This window comes from Strongylocentrotus purpuratus, unplaced genomic scaffold (genome assembly GCF_000002235.5).
Source record: "Strongylocentrotus purpuratus isolate Spur 01 unplaced genomic scaffold, Spur_5.0 spur5_scaffold_7, whole genome shotgun sequence".
Lineage (NCBI taxonomy): Eukaryota > Metazoa > Echinodermata > Echinoidea > Camarodonta > Strongylocentrotidae > Strongylocentrotus > Strongylocentrotus purpuratus.
The window spans coordinates 39,187,157-39,207,523 of NW_022145613.1; the positions used below are offsets into that span (position 1 = coordinate 39,187,157).

Here is a 20,367-nt window from a genome sequence, read left to right on the forward strand (position 1 = left end):
ATTATTATTTATGTTATTATTACTTTGTATTCTGCTAAAACAAAATCAGAATACAGTAAATACTGTCTTACCTGCACAGTTTCGTGGCAAATATTACTCGTTTAACGCCTGTGGTAACACTTTCTAAAAAATATCAAGATCGCCCCAGTAGACCAGAGGCATATTGCTCCGTTTAGTCTCATTTCACAACGCCCCCTATCGTCAGAGTCAGCAGCCTAACATGTTAGCCTATGGACGTTTTTTTAAAAAATCGTTAAAAATTCATTTTTTGTTTAAACGAAAAGCACATCCACCCGACGTACGTTATCACTAACTCTTTCATTGGAGCCCTCATGTCTCATTGACTTTTGAAAGTTCACCCACCCTAATTTTTCAAAATATGTTGCAAGCTCGTCATTGCCTATAATGCACATGTGAAACAAGTCGAACTTTGTACTCAGTTTGCCAAGCGATTTTAAGATTATAGGTCGAGCACACGAAATATAAGAAGCATGAATTATCATAGATCACTTCTGCCTATTTCATTATGTCCATTTCATCCAACCCCCCACCGTAATTTTTCAATTTACTAAAAGCAAACATTTAGCCGAGGTGAGCAAAAACATGAATATTCATGACACACCATGGACTATTTGGTTATTAACAGAGGGGTGCAATCGGTCATCACGTCAAACTCCCCTAATTGCCACCAAGTATTTCATATAATTATATAGTTTGGTATGTTTCTTTTACTCACTCATGAATTATTAAATATCAATGATGGTTTAAAGAAATGTAAAAGAAGTTTTAGTTGATATTTATTAACAAAGTAATTTATATTTAGCAAAGCAATCTCACATACAAAATTACTATCAAGTGTCGTCTGCTACGCCGATTGTCGCCTGCTTCGTTAAAGGCACATATTTATCGTTTGGACTGTAAGGTATAAAGGGAGATTTGTATTTTCCTGCGGTACAACGTATAGCAGGAAAATGTTGTATATGCGGATCCTTTTAATGATTACGTAATGGAAGTGGCGAGGCGGTATGGTTTGAATAACTTCAGACTTAAGCAGGTGAAAGTTATTGTATTGGGAGGGAAAGGAATGTTCAGAAAGGCATAATAAGAGAGGGAAGTGGGCGTGGTAGCTTAGCACCTACATCAGTACGAGAATACACCGGGGAATACACCCGACGGCGCGGTGGCCTGTACTTATAGCGCGCGAACACATCACACCCAATGCAGTGGCGGATCCAAAACGGCCGCGGCCCCCCCTATTGGCGGCGCAAAAAAAAAGAGAAAAAAAGAAAGGAGAAGAGAAGAAAAAAGGAGAAGAGAAAAGAAAGGAGAAGAGAAAAGAAAGAAGAGAGAGAAAAAAAAAAGGAGAAAAGAAAAAGAAGATACCCCCCCCCCCCACCTCACTCCCACTCCGGGGTCGGAGGGATCGAATTTGTGTTCCCAAAATCTCCGATAAAGGGTTACTTTTCACGCAACAAAGTCCGGCCCGTAATACACAAAAATCCGGCCCGCACTGACTTTACACACCGAAGATAAAGGGGTGCTTTCAAAGAGAGGGAACATACATGTACATGCGCGTACCCTAAACAACACTGAGGGGGTGGGGAGGGGAGAGAAAAGTCGGGTGAGAAAGGGGGAAAGACAAGGAAATGGCGCTAGATGACAGTAACGACGAATAAGGGAAAAAAACTGTAATCGGAAGATTTGGGGTCATTCCAGAAGGCTTGGGAAACGTTATTGAATAGAGGGGGCCGGGCCGGCCGCATAAAATTTCGAGCCACGGATTCAAAGTAAAACGTTAAAAACAGCCCCTGCTTTTGAAAAAAAATTGAAAAGGGCACAATATTTTGGATGTCTTTCAAATAGAAGCTATATACTCAACAGTCAAATTTTAAATTAAAGGTAGGGCCGCTTCACAACTCTTATGTTGCTCTTCAATTGGATTCAGCTCATACAAACTCGCTTGCGCTTAAATATCATGTTGGAAGTAATCATGGAAAGGGGCGGCGATCCTGGGCCCGATAGAGGGACACGTCCCCCTGGAAATTTAGATATATAGCTAGAAAGAAATGAAGGAACGTACATATTGGGCTGAGGGATTTTCTAGAATGCATAATTTCAGCATTCTACATTGCAAAATCACGCTTGGTCGCTACGCCCCGGCCCTCGCCCGATAACACGAAACTATGACATGGATAGTGATCCCGGTCGGGTCGGGATTATTCCATGGTTGGTGTAATAATTTTTTTTTCCCCTTTCATTTCTACTGACCTAATTGTGTGCTATCACAATCATGATTGTTTCATTTTCCCTTTAAAGCATGCGTAGCTAGGGCGGTAGGGGCATTAAAAGGACATAGGAGCAGACAAAGAAACAATTTTGAAAATTCTTACAAGTCGAGAACGGTACAACAAATCGTCTTCTTTCTCTAATAATTTAATGAAACGTTAAGCTTCTGCGCTTTCCGCTAGAGGGGGGAACTGAATTCAGAGAAGGATTAAGAGTCGAGAATGAAACAATGAATTATCTTCTTTCTCTAATAATTTCATTACACTATAAAAGGTCAAAGCTTCCGCGCCTCGCGCGGAAGGGGGAAAATGAATTCAAACAAGGATTAAGAATCGAGAATGGAACAACGAATCATCTTCTTTCTCTAATAATTCAATGAAACGTCAAAGCTTCTGCGCGGGGGGGGGGGGGGAACTCAATTCAGTCAAGGATTAAGAGTCGAGAATGGTACAAAGAATCGTCTCCTTCTCTAATAATTCAATGAAACGTCAAAGCTTCCGCGCGTCGCGTGGAGGGGGGGGGGGGAAACTGAATTCAGACAATGATTAAGTATCGCGAACGGTACAACGAATCGTCTTCTTTCTCTAATGATTAAATGAAATGTCACAGCTTCCGCGCTTCGCGCGAGAGGGGGTGGGGAAACTGAATTCAGACAATGATTAAGAATCGAGAACGGTACAACGAATCGTCTTCTTTCTCTAATAATTTCATGAAACATCAAAGCTTCTGCGCTTCGCGCGTAAAGGGGGGGGGGGGGCGAACAGCGACCTGCCCGAATATGATTTTTTTAATATCTTTTCTCGTATATTTTGGAAATAAATAACACTTCACAAAATACATATTATCCTCAAATTTGTGCTCGCTCGCTTCGCTCACTAGCCGAATTGTGAAACCAGAAAATTACTTTTTCAGGAAAGAGGCTTCAGCCCCCCCCCCCCCCCCGATGAAAATGTAAAAAAATTGTACCGGTATGGTGCTTCTAATATGAACTTGTCAGTATTGGTATGTTGAGTTGAAAAACGGTCTGCGCAATTTTTCAAATCTCCGGCCCCCCCCTATTGGAAAATCCTGGATCCGCGCCTGCAATGGCATACACCCGGTACCCTGCAACACAGTGGAACATTCTAAGAAATTGAACATTTATCTACAAAATGGATCTCTTGAATCAACTGAGAAGTAACTTACCCTATTCTGATGACTTCAATGAATGTCAAGATAACAATGGCTGCTGTTCCATCCAAAAATAAAACTAGTTTGCAATTAGAAATAGTCAATTTCTCGATAATTTCACAAAAAATATATTTGCCGCCGCATTCAATATGACGTCATTGACAGCTGATTGGCTAGTTTGGTAGTGACGTCGAACGAGCTATGTTTGTGCTGCAGTGATCAAGCGAGCGAAAATGAGACAATCGGAGCAATATGCATTATAACTATAACAATGTGTGAAATTCAACCAAGTTTAACCGCTAGGTCAAGTACGTAGTGTTTTTAAGACCTACTAAAGCAAATCAACCAATCAAATGAAAAATGAATCCAATTTCACAGAGAAGTCTTGTCAAACAATAAATAATTTATCTTTGATGGTTTAAAAAATATGCAAATTTAAATTTCCTTGCGTTCTAAACCTTATGAAAGCTTCAATCCAAGCATGGGTGTCGATCCTTACGTAATACCTATAGTTCAGGGGGATGAACGAATAGATCACCCCCCCCTGAACAATAGGTATCAATTACAGATCGACACCCATGAATCGAAGAGTAAACAAAATATTTTATTTTGAGAAAAAGATTGCAATGGACTCATAAAGCATTTCAACTGAAGCTGTTCAACCGACCCCCTTACTTGAATATGTATTACACGCGCTAGCCGTAATATTATATAAGCCAATAACCTAATACTCTAATCATATTGAGTGTTTGAAACCCGGGGTATTTTATAAGGTTTTTCGTGGAAAATAGGTTGAGATTGAAAAACGAAACCAGTGCTACTTTCCTCTGCAATAATATTGTTAAAACTTCAGATTGAAAGCACCTTGGGAAATATGGGAAAATCATCGTTACCATGCATGCTTAGGCAATATACATAGTTTGGTCCAACCATCTTTCGAAATGAGGCAAGAGTAACTTTCTATAGCTTTATCATAATCACATTCTAAATACAATAATTGTAATTAGGCAGCTAGATTACAAAACATCACTTTATGACCTTCAGGATTCGACTGGAATTATTAGATTGGATCTTTAAAAAACAAGTGAACCTTCTGATGGGTAAACATGGTAAATGAAGACAATTAGGTCACATTACTCAAGGCTGAAGATAGTTACTCCATCTGCATCTTCATTCATGATTCTAGAAGGAAGCTGGAAAATCGAAATAACTTCATTAAAACTGATCTAATAAGCAGTGATGATAGGAACAAACATTTACACGTACTATATGAAGCTCGAGCATTATTAGGGTTCAAAAAGAAGAAAAAAGAAGTGGGAAAAGGTCTCCGCAAAATTGAAGATGTTGATTGCACAAGAACGAAGTGAAAAAGGAGAGGGACCAAAAAGAAGAAGCAAGAAAAAAAATACAATTCAACGATTGTAAAAATTTGTAATTAATACAAATAAGATGTATTTCAGCCTATTCTTCTGATAAGAAAAAACGTTTTACGACAATTTTCTTCTTAACCAAATATGGGGATGCTCAGAATCCCGATCGTGTGATAAGTGAATTAGAGTTCAAATTACCCGGCTCGTTAATGCTGTTAGGCAAATTGCTTATTGTAGAACCTGCAGTAATTCATCTTGATGCCGTTGTCATCGTACAAAGTACTTTATCACTGTCTTTAGCTTGTAACACAACCATTTAATGTGATCAGTATCGAGCTCAATGACAATGAACCTGTATTTAAGAGGGTTGTTGATGTAAAGTTTAAAGGGAAAATAAAATCGAGAGGATAGATGATGCATTCTTTCAAAATGAAAGGATAATCTACATGTTCATTGATTAATCTAAAATCTAAGTAATAACGAATTACCTTGTAAATCTCCAGCATTGTCAGACCATGTTCGGGGAGGGGCCCGGATTGACGTGTCCTGTCCTTATATTAACCGTCCAGTATTTACATATTTAAGCAGATCACCTCGCGATTATGAGTATGAGTTGGCTGTTGACCATGACTCGACCATCGCCCTAATGTTGGTAATTTCAAAATTCTCTGACTGGGGATGGGCACGATGAAAGGATGGGAGTGGGTGGAGGGGGGGGGGGGTTATCTCCTGTATATGCCTAGAAATATGTATCATCGCCTTGTCCTTCTTCGATAATCTAAATATATGGGGGTGGAGTGGGTATTTCGTCTTTAATCAGTGTTAATATTTATTGTTATCTTTTGGCCATGAGATTTAGGACAAGTCAGTGTGAAGGAGATAACCATCTTCTAAAATGTGTATCCGCTCATAAAGGCGGGGTAAAATATTTGTTCATTTGTGATTTTTCTACTTAAATTCCAGGGATATGAAGGAAACTGAAGAAAACCTCGATATTACCATGGTTTTCTTAAAAGATGCCTTGTTAAACGGGTGCTTTGCTGTAATGAAATAAAAGACGAAGTAAAATGTATTGTGGATCCTATCATGTTCACTGAAAGTGTTGAAAGAGGAATCGAAGTTTTGAACTTCCGGATAAATCGGGGCAGGCAATGCCATCAACTTTCAGCACGTATCCCTTTCCCTATATCGCATGACGTTATTCCTATGTTGTCACTATCGAAGAGCAAGGATTCACCGCAGTCCGTAATGCGCTTTAAATTAACCATCCAATCATAAAATAATGTAATGACTAAGAAAATAACGTTCTTGAGTATCTAAACTAAGAAAAGTTTGAAGAAGCACCATTAAACTTTTATCAAGTAAACCAGATGAATGATGATTGTTAATCCCCTTGCGTATCTCAATCTGAGAAGTAATTGTACCAGTCCAGTGTTAATCCGGGGGTTGGGATACTTTCTTTGTATTCCATTCGTGAGAACCATTGCATATTCTACGTTCCCATTGGTCAGTAGTCGATTTTGGCTAATTTTAATTGCATCAGATACGAAAATGTGAAATCTTTAAATGTTTAATACTAATAACACTTGTTATGCTTTTTAGTTGGCAAACAAGATGTCTGGCCTCCGAATCGTGGAAAGTCTTGCGACTGGTCTGACGCCACCATGATTCGCCACCGTGATTCGCCACCCTGATTCGCCACCCTGATTCGCCACCCTGATTCGCCACCCTGATTCGCCACCCTGATTTAGGGGTTTTCCCCGACCGGAAGGCAAAGAATAATCTGCAATTACGATTTCAGTATGACTTTCAGAATCCTCAAACGTAGCATGGTAACGTTTCCATAAAACAATTTTATTGCATTTTCTTTAAAAACCGGATACCAAACGAATCGTATAGCGTATGTGTTCTTTATTCCATTATTGTATCAGGCACAAAGTTAAAACGTACATAATTGGACAAAGAAAAGAAATACCATCGACTAGTGCTTGAGAATAGCCATGAGAAAACTAGGTTCTGCTACAAAGATTCTCCTCTCTAGCCTGGGGTTAAAAAGGAATATGCCAACATACACATTTGCAAAGTATTCTAAATGTTAAAGCAAAAAACCTTTCTGTAGATAGTTATCAAGTAATGATAATAACTATAAGAATGATTTACGAACAAGATAGAACATCAGTGTCTCATAGAGAATATTAAGAGAGAAAGAGAGAGAGAGAGAGAGAGAGAGAGAGAAAGAAAGAGAGAGAGAGAGAGAGAGAGAGAGAGAAGGCAGAGTGGCAGTGGGTTTGAAATCAAGTCGCACGAAGAAGAGTCAATAACGTTGTATGTGGGTGTGCGTGTGTATTATGGGTGTTTTGCACGAGGGTGTATGTCCTATTTTACGAAATAGAGAAAAGGGACCTAGGTCACGATGAAACCATTTATGATATAAAGATAGAGAGGTGGGAAGATGATGAGAGAGAAATAGACAGAGACAGACACAGAGAGAGAGAGAGAGAGAGAGAGCCGAGGGGGGGGGGGGGGCAACTTTAGAGGGACGAAAGAATTATGGCGGACGTAAAGTGAGAGATAGAAGGAGATATCAAATATAGAGAGATTTGAGCCGTTGAGGATGAAAAGCTTTTCAAAGAAATCTGCAAAATCAAGAAATGCAAATACCTGTATAGAAAAGGTATGAAATGTGTCACCAACCAAAGTGACGTGGTTTTGTATTAAGAGGTATCTTGCTATCGCTTAGGGTATGTTTCTATCTGCCCTATGGCACACATATCCATGACGAGAATATATCTTAAATCCTCCCGTGACAATAAGGTCGCATCAAAAGGTGAAACGGGTGGATAAGCACAACGACGACCGTGTAGTCTGACATTCGAACGTTTTCACAATCGGTAACAGCTATCAATGTGTGTATCATCAAGTAATATGCAGCAGCACCTACTCATGCGTCCACTTTTACGATAAACAATACGAAATTAATATTTTTTTAAACAGGTTCGATGCCCTACAACATTAATAACGACATTTGGCAATACATTAATCTACATTTGCTAAACACGACCCAGGGGAGGTTCCGAGTAGGATTTGATTCTTTAAAACACTAGAACGCCGTAACAACAATCGTGCATAAGCTAGGGTTCAATACTGGAGCGCCGGGAAAGGAAGCATACTCCCTGGGATTTAGGCGGGATCCCTCCGACTTCTGGAGCCTTCATTAATTTTGTCCACATCCTTAAAGTTCATGTAAGTCACATTTTATCTGATTTCAAGGAAAACTAGGGGAATTTTAATCAATCATAAAATCCTTGTGTCTACCATTTAACGTATGGCAGGAGAGTGAGGAGACTGTCAAAACCTTGCATAGGGACATTTATTTAAAAAAAAAGTGGTTGGAAATTGTTCTTCGAAATCTCTATTCTCCTCTCGCGCAAAAGCAGACCTTGAAAAGATGGGATAAGGTATGAAATATCAACAAAGACTAAACATGTTTTCACGTGTTAACCTATTTTAAACGTAACTTTTCGAGTCTGTTTTCGTCACACAGCAATTTCCGCCTGATTGTAATGCGGGAGTAATAAGTCAGAGCAAATTTTCTTGACACTATTAAAGGACTATAAATATATGTTAGGGATCGAGGATGGTTTTTCCGAAACTATGCTTGACTCTTATAAAAGGAGGTATGCTAATTTGTATCAAAATTAGAAATTAATTGTATATTTGTTATTTTTGTGCGCAAAGTTGGCAGATCATGTAGAAATAGGGAGACATCATCGCAAACACCAATATTATGATTGAGTTTTGGCATTTCCCTGCGATATTCAATATCTCATTCCAATTAGCATAAAGGATAGATAACACAGTTTTCAAAATGTTACCTCTTGTTATATTTATAAGGAGGTAGAGTTCTTTAATCACCATACCGGAGAAGCCTTAGGAAGATATTGAATGTTTTCTGAGAAGGCTCCTTCTTAATGTAAGGTAGTCATTGTGTTAGTCATGAGACGGGAAGGAAGGAAACAGAAGGCTAAATTATAATAATGGTAGGCATGATCCGGGGGCATGATGCAAGATTTTAAAGACATCTTCCTTCTTCTCTGAATGTATGAAGCAACTATGAAAATAATTCATATCAAACTGAACAATATGGCATTTACTTCAAAGATTATATGAGAGTAACGAAATGGAAAAATACGAATATTGTAAAAGAAGAACTCTGGCAGTCATTTTGTTAGCTTTGTCATTAGTTACTGCTTTCTATTTTGTTTTTGATTAGCCATGCAATGGTTGGAGGAAGTAGTGAGTGGGGGTAAACTGGGGGTGTGAGCTTTATCTGTCTCGTATTACTCGTGAAACCCTCTGAGCTCATAGGTTCCTCACATATCACACGTATCGGGTGTTCTCCAAATATTTGATCCGTTTTTACCTCAAAGACATTTTGAATATAACGATCATGATCTTTCCAAAGGTGAAGAAAATGAAAAGAGCCAACAGAAGTGAGTGACAGAGAGAGAGAAAGAGAGAGAGAGTGAGAGAGAGAGAGAGAGAGATTATTTGAAAGGACGGGGAGGGGGGGGGGGAGTAGATGTATTATCAGACACTTTCTTTAACAGCTTAGCACGATTATATTTCAAACATTCAAAGCCAAATTACTCTTTTACGAACGTCTAACGTCAGAGCAAATGTAAACCTTGAGAGTAAAGAGTAACGGGGCGAAGAATCAACTCTGTGATCCAATTTTCGAACAAAAGAAAGTAAACAGGGGGCGGAGATGTTCATTGTACAGAGTCAATATCAAAGTCGACTGGTAGATGGAGCAGGTTTGATATAAGTGGATTCAAACGTACGGATTTCCCTCGATTCCAATGTTGTGATTCCGTTCAACCAAATATTGAATACGGCTTCTTCCCTAAGGTATATTTAAAGGATTAGTAACTTATCTTTAGAAAATCTTTTGAATATTTTGAAGCCAAAATTTTCCAAACCACTTTCTTTGATATGGTTTACTGTAAAGACGGATTGGTTATATTTTTGTTCTAAATTTTTAAAGTTTTTTCTCGAGTATGAAATTGAAAGCATGCTACGATAATTGTGATATCTCAGTAGACATGCACAAAGCATTAATTTGCTCAGATAGACAAGCGCATGGTTATTATAATGTCGTTAATTATGCGCCTCGTTTGTGGCTACCTTTATTTCCCCTTTTTATAGATATTTACTTTCATACATGGTTACATTCCATATTTAAAAAAATCACTTTATTGATCAATCTTGCACAACAAAGGAGGCGTATGATATCCCAAGACAATGCCAATCTACTGGGAGATCCATGGGATAAAACATTAAAACAATCCACACATCGATCATTCCTCGATCATTCTTGAGTAGGCAATTTTCGTATTGTAACCAAATACATGAATATACTTTAGTGCCTCGAAACGAATTATTTCATTCACCTGAACTGAATAATTGTATTTCAATAGTCAGAATGAAAACTGCATTCATAACGTCTACTAAGATAGGGTCAGTCATGATGTTTGTCCTACCTAGCAACAACTAATGTTGCAATTTGAACTCTGACTATTGAGGTACATTCGTTCGTAACAGGTGAATGACGTAATGCGTATCGACGCACTTCACAAATGCATAGGCATATGCATACCTGTGGTTACATTACAAAAATGGCCTATTCATTCTCAGGAGAAGAGCATATAATCATCATCCAAGGTAACATCACAAAAGCACAAAATTATGGATTAAATAAAAAAAAATCATATACTTAGTTCATCTTGGTTCTTCAGTAGTAGTAGTAGTAGTAGTAGTAGTAGTAGTAGTAGTAGTAGTAGTAGTGGTAGTAGTAGACTTTATTGGATAACTTGTTTAGCACAAGGCTCATCTGCCACAAGGTCCATATTTAATCGATAAGTCTTTTTTTTATGGTTAAAACAGGACAAACAGGTGCTGGTATTATCAGACGAGTTGGACCCGTGTTTCTATCGATATTGACTATCGCCAGGGGGGGGGGGGGCTGGCCTCATTTCGTTCCTTTAGATTAATCGATGTAATTATAATCACGTATATTTATAGTAAGTATTAAAAAAAAATGCCATTGTTATCATGTTAGAAGATGATCGAATCAGCCATAAACATATTTAATTTGAGGTAAACAAGCGATTTTTGAGAACGCTGACGAGCAAACTTTACATGTATTTTGTGAAAACTAAATAGAATAGCTTCGAGTATAAGAATTGGAAATGTTATTATAAATTGGAAGTAGAAAATTAGACGCATCCTGATTTGTTTTCTTCTTGGTTTCAATCTTCAAATAGTTTGCCGAAATTTATCAATATAAAGTTTGACACACATATAATACAACATTGGAAGTCCTTTAGCCGCGATGTTTCATATAGTGTTCTTGAAATTATTCTTATATTACATTCCCAAAATGTGTGTAACCTCGTAAAACATCTCGTGGAGACTGATTTCTTTTGAAAACTGATTAATCTGATAGTTGACAGGCACGACTACTCTTTTGGGAAACATATCATAATGGAGACCGATACCCTTGCGTCATCAGTCGAACACAGGAAACTAAAATTAGGCTGAAATGAAAACAGGACAATTAATTTAAGTTGTTCATTGTGTCTGTCAATAATATCCCTTCAGAGATCGAAGCAAATCATGGTTTCCATAGCAAACTTTCTGAGAGTCGACCGGGCGGGCCGTGTTTATTAGGTGGACTGTTTGGCCAATAAATGAAGCATTATCGATGGCTTATATTACATGGTACCTGCCTCGCTTGTGTTTACTGCTATTATTCAGACGGATTGGGCTGTAATAAAGATTGCTTTTGAAATATAAATGTCAGGAGAATAAAGGTACGATTACCTGAGCGTAGTGGGCAGGGGGATTTACTAAGATGAAAACTGGAATGGGGGAGAATATGGATAATAAGGAAAAATGATACTAGCTTGCCCAAACCGATGAGTGGTGGATTTACCATAGGAATAAAAATAAATTATTTGAACTGCAAGAGTTTTAGAGAACAGAACATTTGAAGATGTGATTTTCAGAAAGAGATATATATATATATATAAATAGGGAAGAGGTGAGAAGGAAAGACAGACACAGACAAAAGAAAGAAAAACAAAGAGAGAGAGAGAGAGAAACAAAAGAGAGAGAGAGAGAGAGGGAGAGAGAGAGAGAGGGAGAGAGAGAGAGAGAGAGAGAGAGAGGGGGGAGACAGAGAAGAGAGAGAAAGTAAGAGAGGAGGAAAAACAAGGAAATATTAAAAAAGGGATATTAGATATTATAGAAACAAGTATATTGTCCAATGTTGTTATAGCTAGATGGTGGATACATACAGGAATACCAAACTTTAGTTCAGCTCCTGACGATAAACATGAAATAAAGTGACCGAAAGTTCGAACTCGCCATCATGACACCTATCGGAGTTTTGTACTAGTTAGTTATGGTGTCATCTTGTCACTTGTAATGTATTTCGGTTGATTAAAGCTAATGTAATTTCACTTACAGGAATCCCCAATCTATACTGGCTTAAAATAAATTTATCCCAGTGGGAATAGATAGTGCCCATTTATATTCACCAAACAAATGAAATAAATTGATAAGTCTCCGTGAAGCCAATTTCGTTTTTAAAAAATGGGCTTAGAATTGGACATGTCGCCAGGTGATTATGAATAATTGAAGATCTGTTTCCCGATCATGGATCGAAATGTGACCGATAGGAAAATGGCTCACGTAAAAAATGTAGTACGCTTTATTACAAAATCAATTAAAATATTTGTGTTGTTGCAGTAAATGGTAGAATATTCTTTTCTGGGAATGCAAAATATATACAACAACATAATACATTTCGAGCCTAGTTTAGTTAATTGTTTTGTGTTTTGGGGTATTTTTTTTCTGTATTTCATTAATCATGAACATTATTTTCTCTCAACTAAGTATTGTTAAAAATTGCCCAAGGATTATGGCCTTTTGAATGGTTCAAAAGATTTTGCAAAGTATTTGGAAACAAGGTTAGTTGGAGTTTCTATTAATACCGATATAACTCATGATTGTGTGATTAAAGATTCCGGAAAGAGTGTTTGACTCAGTATAGTAATGAATATTGAAGAAAACCATTTATTTCACAACAAATGACCTGAAATATGGAAAGGCTCCGTTGATTTGTATTGCTCTTATTTTCATTGACAGGCTCCCTCTAAACAAGATTGTAGGTTTAAAGATTCCTAGATGTATGTTTACAAATATGTGCTTTGTGATCTTTAGATTCACTATTAGAATATTACATGCCCCCTTACATTTTAAGTAGAAAGAATAATAGAAAGATCAGAGAAGACATATGTTGATACTGTTTACTTGTTGAAGTGTTTAACATTAGTCCTACAAACATGATTACATAGACAATTCTTAAAGCTGATTTAAAATGATCTTTGATGGTTCTTATGTTCACTGTATAGGTTCTCTATAAATAAAACACATTCTGTCAGATACAATCTCTTATGTAGTCGACGATACATGTGATGTCTCTATTCTCATGTCTAGCATTATTTTCTCCCGTTTATTTCTTCCCTTTTTCCTTTCATTAATTTGTCGTATCACTTTCTCAATATTCGATGTTAAATAATAATGTTTTCTATTCAGGACAATATGAAAAAGTGGCGGTTATTTTTTCAAAATTATTTTTCTGTGATAACGTCAGTCTAAATTAATTTGAAGTAGGCCTGATGCCTCATCTCAACGACAAGACACATGATAAATTGGTAACCAAAATATGCCTCAATCTGATTTGTGGAGGATACAAATGAAATCAACAACAATTATAATGGATATTTATATATGTGAGTGTATGTGCGTGCGTGTGTGCGTGTGTGTGTGTGTATGTGACAGCTGATATGAGATTTTTATAAATTATATCAAACTTCAAATATGTGTATTAATCATTTCAATTGACGTCAGTGGTTAGTAAATATTCTTCAAAGTGATACCGCCTCTATAAAGGCAAGATGCCGCAGCATGAATGTTTTTCGTTGCTCATTCAAACAAGGCGTAGCGAAAATGACTAAGAATTTGAAATACTTGTGCTGTAAATTGTGCGTATACGTACGTGCAGCGAACGTCGCAATCCCAAAACACTGAATGGTACGTTAAGAGGACAGATTATACACATTATATATATATATATATATATATATATACATTTATATAATTATATATGTATTGGTATCCTACAAAGTGTAAGAGAAGTCAAATGATAGAAAGAGGAAGAGAAATTTGACTTTCAGGTAGAGCAGTTGATGCGGCATATGAAACCTAATCCTGCGTTAGTGTAAAGGAATAGCTTTAAATCGGCCGAAAATTATTCTAAATTGTGTGTGATGCACCAGTTCTGTTGTTAAGAACAGAATTGTGTAAAAATACTGATGAAAACTAGCTGGATATGACTTTGTAGGCAAATTAGTAAAAATTGCTTTCCACGAGCAGATACCGCATGATGAAACAATAAGCTGGATACTAATGTAATATTTGGAATCTGTAGGATATTCGTCTTTACTATGTGATACAAAGAACGGATTGAACATTGACAAAAAAATTACCGACGATAATAATCCTCAAAAAAAATCTTGGCAGCGGTGGGATTCGAACCCACGCCATCGAAATGACTGGTGCCTAAAACCAGCGCCTTAGACCGCTCGGCCACGCTACCTTGCCGTATGCGCAATGCAGAATTTATCAGGAATTGGGTACATTTTGATGTAGACAAAATTGTCAGTTTAGCGTTTTGACAACGTAGACGTAAACGTTTATCTTCACATTATTTTTAAGCCATATTCCTAAAACATACATATATTACAAAAATGAAATGATGTATAATGCAAACTGCAATGTTTATAAAAAAAAAGGATAGCTTTATTTTGTCTACAGATAATACCATTGAGCCTCAAACACTGTTCAAATAAATGGGAGGAAATTTACTCATTTCCTACTTTCTACCAGTCCAATGAAATTGCAATCTGACATAGGTCTGAGAAATTAAAGAAACTTAAATAATACAAAGATTTTCTTTCATAAATGTCATTAATATATACAATAATGGCTACAGTCGGAACAGTGATGACTTCATAACAATAGAGAAGAAGGACCCTTTGGCTTACAGTTAGAATGATCACGATTTAAATACAATTTAATGCGTTTTATACATTCAACCACAATGTTCATGAGTAGGAAGCAATAAACACGTTGCAACGATAACAAAGTTGGTAACAAAAGGAAGTGAATAATGACAAACTTGACAGGATCTGACTTCCAACTCGCCCCCATAGTCAAACATAACCATCCCAAATCAGGAAATTGGAAACCTTTTAAAACAGGAAATAGAGAGACTATAGCGAATATTATGATATAAAAAAAAACGAATTATATCATCAATCAAACATGCATTTCCGATGTTTTTTTTTAATCGTTCTGTAAACCCTTTCACAATAACTATTATAAAACCTGTAAAACGGTAACCATTGTCGATTGTTAGTTAATCTTTTAACAATAGCCATGTTAGTTTATATCAAATAGCTTTGACATTCTCCTCCTCGTAAATATGTGAATCTTTGGTATTGTACTTTAACTTAACTTAGAGTAATTTGTCCTCTTAAAGTGCTGATTCAGTATAGTCCAAAAGTGTATGCATGTTTGTGTGTATTGTGTGTGCGTGTGTATTGTATGGGTGCGTGTGTGTGTGCGTGTGGGAGGGCGTGTAGTCTTTATTTCCGGAAACACGATTTCGGACATGTATTTCAAGGGCACCGAATAAAAAGTTAATGATCGTATAATCAACTGATTGATCAGAAGATCAATTGATTGTACTTGGTGAGTTATTGCAGAATAAAAAAGAACTTTTTGTGTTACGGCGCCTGGGACCTGTCAATATGACTCTTACAAGCAACAACGACAACAACAACAACATCAGCAGCAGCAGCAACAACAACAACATCATCATCATCATCATCAGCTCCTCAGTCTAAACATAAAATAATCCCGCCTGTCTTCCCGATGCAAGCGAAATATGGGTAGGCGTTTTTTCTTTTTCTTAAAAAGCACTTTTTAAAATCCTTCTGTTATTTAATACTGGCCGCCTCCATGTAGCAGTAAAGTTCAATACGTTACAACATACTTAGCTTCATGCTATACTTTATCGGTTGAATTCGCATTTGATAGGCAAAAACGAATTGGAATAAACCATTGGATGCCTCTGTGAAGAGTAATTATATGTAGTTTTTAAATTATGTTCCATGAAAATTTGCCAAATTTATTCAAATTCAATTCCGTAAACTATCCATGTTCGATCTCATTACCATCCCAACCCCGCCATCCTAGAAATTAATTTTAAGACATAATTTAAATTTTCCACTTTTGTGCGGACTTTCGTCGACAGAGGAACATAACCTCCTTCTTACTCCGACAGCATTACAAACATGTTGGTTTTAATCAAATGTTTCATGATTTTGAAAAATGGCGTCAAAAACTATGAACAAGTCAACAATATACATTATCCTATTTTCGAAGTGTGATGTATCGGCTATCGGCCTCATGTTTCCTGTTTTTTACTTGATAAAAATCTTTTGTCATCAATCATCATAAATGCATCACAAATAATCAGAGAAAGCTGTAAACCCAGGATGAAAGTGTTTTCCTGGAAGGAAGACAGGGGTCGAACTAAAAAAGCGTGATGTACACATCATAATGCTTTTATCTCTAATTACTTGATGACTATTTGGCCAGGTAAGACCGTATCATTCACACAAAACGCACCCTCAGGAAAAAGTAGGAGAGATATCTAAGCAAGATCAGAGGGATGCGTGATACTCGATTAAAGGGGATAGGGTTAAGAGAGAGAGAGAGAGAGAGAGAGAGAGAGAGAGAGAAGGAGAGAGAGAAAGGGGGAGGGGGGGGAGGGGAATACAAAGTGGTTCAATTTAGAGCATCATCGTCACTTGACGGTAAAGTGCAGAGAATCGATTTCATAAGAGGGTGATAGTTAATATTAATATTCATTTGTAAAAGTAAACGGGTTATCCTCTGTTACCCTGGATGTCCCAGTAGTACCATCATCCCGCGTCGATGTTCTCATTTACGATGTTTTGGCATAATTATATCAACAGGTTCTCTGTGTTTGCATGTCTGTTCTTCAAGCCATAGAGATGGCCCCGGGATGTCCATCACTCATTCTCATTTTCAGTGATGTTTGCACGTAACAAGTGATTAATAACACTCATGTCAGCAAAGATCAGATTTATGAAATTACCGGAAATCTTATCCCTATGGTTGCTTGATGCTAACGTGCCCTATGTCTGTAATGTAAGGATATCCTTGCAATTGATCGCATGATATATATATCGTCTTTTTAGCTAAAATCTCGAAAAATACTGATTTCTTAAATGGTTCATCTGCTTTAAATCAGCTTTCCCTGAAATTGAGTATAAACTGTAATGAATTAAACAGAAAATCTGAAGTATAGGCCTAAAACGATCATTTGAAACGTCAATATAGCATATGTGAGAAATGGGCCGGACGAATATGCATGCGTGTGTGTGTGTGCGTGTGTGTGCGCGTGTGTGCGTGCGCGTGGTGCGCGTGTGCTTCCCGTGGTCTCGTAACATGAGGATACATCCGTTGTGCAGTTTTCAATATCTACCACTACCACTACAACATTTGATAAATGTCAAATAGAAGAGGCAGGTTAAACAAATCAGAAATATAGCCTCCTGCAAGAGATCAATAAAAGGCATGCACTTCCCGAACAGGAAATGTATTACCTTTACAACGACCTGAGGCAAACATTAAGTGGGTAGCAAGATAAATGAAGCAAAGCGAGGCCTTCACAAATGGTTCTTTTAGAGAGCCCATCGGTAATATAAAATATATATGTCTATCAAAGGTCATACTAACATACTCATAATCGTTCGGGTAGAAGTATTGCATAGAGGAGTTTTAGAGAGTAAAGAAAGGAGAGATATTAAACAAAAACCAATTACGTAACATACCTATTTCTTTTTCATATTTAATTATTCATTATCAATATATTTATTTTTATTACAATCTTTTTTAATTTATATTTTTTATTAATTTTGTATTAATTTATTTGTTGGGGGGGGGGGGGTCAAAACATCACACGCCATGGAATCGATGTGGAATATATCCGGTTGAGTATATCAGAAGGGCCAGCTCCTCCCGGCTTGAGGCAAGACATATTACATCAATGAAGAAATGCTTCAACATATTTATGATTCCATCACTGCTAATTACTCAGGATAAATCGCGATGCTTCCTATACCTATATATATTCTTTAATACTTGATTTCCATCTGGGTTTTGTCTATTCACAGTGGAAAATGATAAATATCTACTTAATTCTCTTGATGAGATTCATGTAGGTGGAAAGCAAGAAGACATGGTCGTCAACAGAACACACACATTAAATACAAAACGAAAACATAATCTAAATATAACAGAGTAAAAACAAGCTTACCTTCAAAACTATTAATTTTCCTCCTGAATAATGTTTAATGTCTTTTTTTCGCTCGCTTAGCATAATAATAACATTAGAAGGTTGAGAAGATGAATAATAGTCATGGGCAGAGTTACACCCATTTCATATGTGAACAGATGATATTGGTTTGGATGTTTGTATGTTCATATGAGTTTCTATTGTACTTTACTTTTTTGTCGTTATTTCTTGTATTGCCTGTTATTTCTGGTGGAAAGCCTTTTTTTCACATGTATGGACAACAACAACAAATAAACTACCAATTATCGGATGTTATATTCAGGATTTCTGCTTCACACGAAATCTAAATAAACCACGTTCTGTTGGGTTTGGGCACTCAAGTGATCTAATTCTCCACACGCGTAGTTTTCTGGTAACATAATTGTATTTGTGATAAGTGAGCTCTCAACCAGAATTGAAAGGTATTTAACATACATCTTCACGTATATTAAAAAATATGAAAGGAAATAAAGGTAATCGAAAATGTTTATAACACAAAGGGTTTTCAAAATATCAATGCAAGGTAATTTCAATCGACGTATCCATCACTGTTTGAAACGTAATAATAATAATAATAATGATTAATGTAACTTTTATAGCACTAAATCAACTCCGTGGAGTGCTCAAGGCGCATGTAGAAATAATTAAGAATAAAACAGAAGCCTTTTTACATGATTTTAAAAGGAATCAAAGGTTATGCCCTTCATGATGTCTTCAGGAAGGCTATTCCAAAAGGAAGGACACGCGTGAGAAAAGGATCTTTCCCCCAAGTTTGTGCAACGTTAGGAATCACAAGGGGGCTGGAAGTGGAGGGGCCTTAAGATCTCACGGGTTGTGAGCAGAACCGTAAATGCAGGAAAAGTGAGCAAGAAGATCTTGAAAATAATGCGATCTTGAACAGGGAGCCAGTGCAGCGAGTGTAAAGCAAGGGTGATATGGGTACGCGCTTGGTGGCCAAAGTGGAAATGCGAGCCGTAGCGTTTTCAAGCTTCTGGAGCTTGGACAACAATTAATTGTTGGGGTAAATTGGACAGAAGGGATACAATAAAATGAACAATAATTGAACATTAAAAACACAATACAAAGTTTCTATAAAAAAGGGGAAGTTTTTCTCACTCAGTCTGTGCACTCTCGCATAATTCACTTTAAACTTGTAACAAATACATGTTACTGTTTGTTCACAAGTAGCTATAGACTGCCAATTCCCATATTATTATGAAATATATTATTGATGATATGAGGTAAAGTTGATGGTAGATCCGTATGGAAACTTTATTAGGGTCGACTCCCCCTAGCCCACCCCCTCCCATTTGGAAAAAACCCTCTCAAATATGTTTTAACAGAGAGATTAAAGCTACTTTTTTATATATTTGTTTTAATCACGGTAAAACTCAAGTTAGTCTTAAGAGTCCGTGTTCACATAGACACCAGATTGAATAGCACTACATAGAGAAAACAAATTAAAGATGACATATATAAAACAAAGTGAACAGAGAAACTAATACACATAAAGGAATAACAAGCATAAACATGTTTGATATAGAAAGTGTCACGTGAATAAAACAAACTAACCACATCAAATAAAAATAACAACAAAAAGATATATTATATAACTAATGTCATTTAAAAAAGAAAAGGAATACAGAAGGAACAAGACTTAACCCTTTAGAAAGAAGATTTTTTATTTTTTGCATAGTCTGCACATTACATCCTCAAAGAAAATTGAAATTTAACAAGTGCGTTGTTAGAACACGAAGGTTTTACATTGCGAAATGCACAATCTTTTTCAAAATGTATTGAGCACCGTAACTTAAGTCATCACACTTCATTATTTCATTGAACAAAGGAGTTATATTCTTGCTTTGCATTTTGTCTTCGTCATTCGTGTGCTTTTAAGAAATTCGCCTTCTTCCTACATTTTTTATTATAATTCATGATATATATATTTTTATTTTTTAAGGGAAATAAATGTTCGTTGAA

The 20,367-nt window shown here is 36.7% G+C and overlaps 1 non-coding gene across 1 annotated transcript; it reads right to left on the bottom strand.

Annotated features, from left to right (window-relative positions):
* Window positions 1-14,471: 14,471 nt before the first annotated feature.
* TRNAL-UAG lies at window positions 14,472-14,553 on the bottom strand. Its single transcript has one exon. It is a non-coding gene; the product is annotated as a tRNA-Leu (tRNA).
* Between the last annotated feature and the right edge of the window lie 5,814 nt (window positions 14,554-20,367).